We start from the raw sequence: 6,026 nt of genomic DNA, 5'->3' as shown, positions 1-6,026 counted from the left end.
AGATGTAATAACAGCCTCATTCACTAAGTGTTCTTAGGAAGAAATTTGTTGTTAACCGCACTTGCAGTGCAGTTTTCACAATGATTCTGGCATTCACCAATGATTTATGTGCGATTTGTTCTCAACAAATTCTACAAACACTTAACAGCAGTGCTGTTACAGCACACTTGCCCACATTCTACAGTTGTTTGTATATAGTTACATATATAATTCTGTAGGATTTAAATTGCAATAGTGTTTGTATCGTATATCATGTTGTTGAATTGTTATTTTGATTGTATTAAAAAGTATTATGGCCCTTTAAAATAAAACAAAACACCACACTAACACATTACTCACCTCGAACAAGAAGCTGCTGCAGATGTATGCTAGACACGTCTTTGAGGATTTCATTTCATCAAGTCCAGCAACATTGGGCTTTATTTCCATAATGACTACTCTTATTAGAGGATGGAGGATCTGCCCTGGCCCCCTGGTTGATGACATCATCACCAACCATCGGACTCATCGGAGCTGTCCAATCAGCGGTACGGGCCTAATCTCTATAAATACAACTGCTGAAAATGGTTTTATTGTTGCAAAAACATAACAGCTTAACTCACGTGTTATGTTCATGAAAACCTGAATCTCCTCCAGCTTTTTTTATTTACAGTGTTGTTATTACAGAATACAGACCTCCCTGATTGGTAGAAGCATTTACAAGGCACTTAAAAAGCATTGGCTTCACTTTTCAGACTCAAAGGTTGCCACTTGCTGTAAAGCCCTAAATGGACTGGCCCTCTCCCATATCTCAGACCCCCTAACCCCTTATTCCAGCTCCAGGTCCCGATAGGCAGACTTGAGGCTCCTGGCTGTCCGGCGGTCTAAACTTAAAATCAGGTGTGACCATGGCGTCACCGCTGCAGCCTGACACACCGGTCATAGTACACCAAACTAGGTTGTCAGGCGGCTCACCCATCCATCAAACCATCAACGTAAAGGCAATGTGAAGTATATTAACCTGTATTTAAGGGTTCAAGGATCATTTATTTTCATTGTGCGATGCATAAAAACATCCAGCTGTAGCTCAGAAATAAAACATGACGGAACAAAACCAACAACGAAAATAATTCTTTGAATTAGCATCAGAAGGAATGTAAACAGCAGCAACAAATCAACTTTCCGGGCAGACAACATGGCCATCAACTCTGACTGTGTTTGAGAACCAAGCATCATCCATGTAAACACAGAGTCCACCTCTTGTTGTCCCACCAGAGACCCGTCCTCGGTCCTGAGGGCCGCATGTCAAGTTCAGCCTGATCTGGGATGAATCCACGATGGACCATTCTATGGAAGATCTGGGACCAACAGTCAGTGACGCTCGTTGCTGGCTTTGCCGAAAGTCTTTTTTCATCCATCTTATTTTCATGCAACCAAACATCAGACAGGAGCATTCTGGGTAGTGGAGGAGCCTTAGGTGCTAGATGAGTTAGCTTAGCTTCTATCTCTGCTATCCTCCTGGGGCAGTTGAGTCATTTGGTCCGTCAGGTCTGTCTGGATGCTCGGCCATGGAAGATGATCGTCTCAAGGTCCGCTGCTCTTAAACCTAAACTTCTCCCTCAGAGAGACTCTTTCAATGTTGTCGGGTAATTATGATAACATCTGAGCCTGTCATTTACAAACAAGCACTTTTAAGTGGATGTCCTTGTGTAGATAATGTTGCAGCCTGTGAGCGGCTGCTGCCTGCTGCGCTCTCCCTCCCAACTGGACCAACGTCAGAAATGGTTGTTATTGGTCAGTTAGACACAAGAAACATGAGAAAATAGTGAAACAGCCAGAAGTTTAAAAACACCAAAAACAATGTGGAGGCTGCACGGCTAGAGGTTAGCTTGTGTGTATTCTTGGCAAAGGAACAATCCCTTGGTTATTGTTTACGTTTGGTGTCCTGCAACTGGAGCCCGGAACGCCCTCAAACCCTAGAAATGACTGACTGACCTCCGGGCTACATGCTGACTCTAGTGTGGCATCCTCCAGAGGTCTGTGAGACAAAGCCCGTTCAACATCCCCAGGGTAACTTCAGGTGATATGCATAAATGAATAGGTTTATAATATTCTATTGAATGAATGTGTTGCTTAGATATATTTCTATAAAATAGAAGATACTTTATTCATCTCCTTAGTTTATTGCAAAGTAACGCAGACAGTCCACAGTGACTCAGACTTGACACACTGCAAGTGAATATTTGATAATAATATATGAGGAGTGCATGTTCTCCCTGTGTCAGTTTGGGTTCTCTCCTGGTTCTCTGTGCTGCTTTTATTTCCTGTTAATATTTGTGATTTCTGTGTCTTGTGTTTTTTACTTCCTGTTTTATTGCTGTGTTGTTTGCTTTACTTCCTGTTTTTGTTTGCCTCTCGTCCCTGTTTCACATGTGCTGTTATTAATCTTGATTAATCTCTAGTTTCAAGTCTTCAATACAGCGTGATGTTCATTTAGTAATGTAATAATTTAGAGTCAAATAGACCAGAAAGCAGGGGATGCTTTAGGGCGGGGCTACCTTATGATCGACAGGCCTCTACCACTGCGTCGCTACCAATGACTACTATTAAGATGACTTTAGTACTTGGCTGAAAAGTTGACCTTGAACTATGGAAGCTTACTTCGGTAACAGCTTCACATCAGAAACCAGACCAAACAGCGAGGAGGATGCGGCTGTTGACCCTGCTGGATCCCAAAAACAAGGTCTCTGCCGTATTCATGCTGAGATCTGGGACTTCAACATGTACAGATCATAGTGGTTATTTCGGCCATGATTGATGACACATTTTGGGTGTCTACACGGAGTTTAGCCCCCTTCCTCTCCGTTGAGGACGAAACTCATGCTTTTGGTGCAATCGCCCATAGAGATGTTAGTCATAAGCAGTCACGACCTCCAGTTCGGAGAAGTCAAGCCTGCGCTGTTTATAGTGGCTTAAACTTGCATTCTCTCTACTGGTCATCAGGGGGCAGCCAACCAGACTTCAGACGGAGAAGTCGCCTCCTGATGGCCAGCAGAGAGAATGCAAGTTTAAACCACTTGAGCTTTGGCTGCACTTTTTAGAACCGGAGGTTGCCGTCTGTTTCCAGCATATACCAGATTTCACAGTGAAAAAAACGTTTTTATTTTAATCACTAAGATTGTTTGTAAATTATTGTACAACTGTTGTTGATAATATTGGGTACAGGTTTAGTTGCAGGGCTGCACGGTGGTGTAGTGGGTAGCACTCTCGCCTCACAGCAAGGGTTCGATTCCCGGGTCGGCCCCGGGTTCCTTCTGTGTGGAGTTTGCATGTTATCCCCATGTAAGCGTGGGTTCTCTCCGGGTTCTCCAGCTTCCTCCCACATGCAGGATGGGGATAGGTTACAGTTTTTTACGATTGAATAAACACTAAAATCTAAAGTGTTGCCCAATTATCAAAACCTTACACTCAAGGAGCAAAACTTGGCCCCAGATTTGCACCACTGTAAGCACAATGAGTCCGTTCACACTTTGTGCAAAACAATACACACCGTGATTTGAAACACTAACACACACGTCTATGCATTAGACACAGAAGTATATCAAGATGTCACTTCCTTGCAATTCTAAAGCACTGACTGTCAAATTACCACACCTATGAGCCAGTTGATTGAACACTGCCATCAGGTGTGCAAACACAAGATTGCTTAATTGTAGACACACCAATCAGGTTTAAGCACTATAAAAATGCAGCAGGTGAGTTCACCAAGCTTAACCAAAATGGAAGGAAGAGGAAGAGGAAGAGTGAGGATGAGAGGGGGAATCGGAGAAGGAGGAGAAGAAGGAGGCAGAGGCCGTGGCCGAGGAAGAGGAAGAGGAAGACCTCAAGCAGGAGTAGGTGAAGCTCAAAGGAGAAGAGGTCCAACTTTAAGCAATGAAATTCGCGCAACTCTTGTGGACCATGTTGTGAACCATGGATTGACGCTGAGGGAGGCTGGACTGAGAGTCCAGCTAAATCTCAGCAGATTCACCGTGGCATCTGTCATAAGGGCATTCAGACTGGAAAACAGGTAAAAAAATTACCTGTTTACAGCTTCTTACTGTATGCACCCCATATCAGCACTTTTGATACCCCTTCCTGTGACATTTTACAGTAGGTTACATGTATTTTGTTCTACATAGGATTGAGGGTCGCGTACAACGAGGAGGAAGGGCTCCCATTTTCACACCACTGCAGGAGAGGGAGATTGTGAATATGGTTTTGGCAAATAATGCCATCAGGCTTCGTGAAATCCAGGCCAAAATTATTGAAGACCAAATCATCTTTCATAATGTGAATCAGGTCTCTCTGTCCACCATAGCTCGTATCCTGAAGGCACACCAGGTACAAATGAAACAGTTGTACCGAGTGCCTTTTGAGAGGAACTCAGAGAGGGTCAAACAGCTGCGGCATGAGTATGTGGAGGTATGTATTGTTCACTTTAGCACTCTGATGTTGCATACTGCACACATAACCTTTTTTTACATGTAAATGTACTGTACACTAAATCTATGCTGAACTACACAATCTTGTCTTTCACTGTATTTTAGAGAGTTTTACAAATGGATGCTGAGGCCATTCAGCATGAGTTCATCTACATAGACGAGGCGGGGTTCAACCTCTCAAAGGTCAGAAGGAGGGGAAGCCATACAGGGGTGGATACGGCATGCACGGCGATTCTTTCCCCGCTGTCTTGCAAATGAGGATATCGCCTGTGATGTGGATGGAATTCTCTGGCCAGATCCAGCTAGGAGAAGAGACCAACAGTAGCAATTTATGTGCTGTGTTTTCTTTTTTGGGGGGGTTCTTTTTTGGTACAGGATAAAATGTTATGTTCATGAAAACTGGGAAATGTTTTTTTTTTCACCATGTTGGCTTGAGTATATGGAAAAAAATAAATAACATTGTCAACAGCATTAGTCTTGTGTCCTGTGTGGTGTCTACAGTAATGCATACAAGTGTTCACTGTGTGTATTGTTTTGCAAAAAGTGTAAGCAGACATTGTGTTTACAGTTGTGCAAATCCGAGCGATGTTTTGCAAATTCACTGTGTGCTTCGCATACTACTCTATGCACTTAGAAGCAGAATTAGCCGAAAGTGTTTAAGGTTTTCAACAGCAGAGTGTAACTGGTGCAAACAGAGTTAAGTCATATGCAACGTGTGTGTTTCATATGGTAAAAAAATATGGTTTTGATAAGTTGGTGTATAGTTTTTACAAGAGTGGTTCATTTTGCAAAGGAGTTAAGGTGTTTTGCTAATTGGGTATGTGGTTGTGCTATTCGTGTGTTGGGTTTTGCTAAACAAAACAAAACAATCAAAATTGTGTTTATTCAATCGTAAAAAACTGTAATTGATGACTCTAAATGACCCGTAGGTGTGAATGTGAGGGTGAATGGTTGTTTGTCTCTACATGTCTCCCTGTGATAGACTGGCGTCCTGTCCAGGGTGTACCCTGCCTTCGCCCAATGACAGCTGGGATCGGCTCCAACCCCCCCGCGACCCTGAATACAGGATGAGCGGTAGACAATGGATGGAAGGATGGGTGGATGGGTTTAGTTGCACATTCTTAGCTAGCTGGTACACCTCACCGTTCAGTCCTGGCAACAAACGAGGCTTTGTCATTTTCTGTATTTCTTTAAATTTTCATACAGTTCACAGCATCGTTTTATTTTTTATTTCAATGCATTTAAATTAATTGAACTAGAACTGCATAAGAAGAAAACAAAGCCATCAAGTGAAATCACTTACACTTAAATGACATCTCTGCAGATTAACACTGAACACCATTTAAATTAGTGTTAAAATAAAACAATAAACTGAACTGTTTAACCCTGAAATGCCAACACTCCAGTGTTCATTGACACATAACGAAACAGAATAAGGTCAAACTGAGCACAGAAGGTGTGTGGAGGTAAGGTTGAATCCTGTTATTGTCTTCATATTAGTTGTTGGTCACGTTGACCGCTATATCGCCTATATCGCCTATATCGGCCGTGTTTGCGAGTTAA

Source organism: Eutrigla gurnardus (assembly GCF_963514095.1).
Source record: "Eutrigla gurnardus genome assembly, chromosome: 12".
NCBI classification, from domain to species: Eukaryota; Metazoa; Chordata; class Actinopteri; order Perciformes; family Triglidae; genus Eutrigla; species Eutrigla gurnardus.
Note: the sequence above shows the minus strand (reverse complement) of the source record.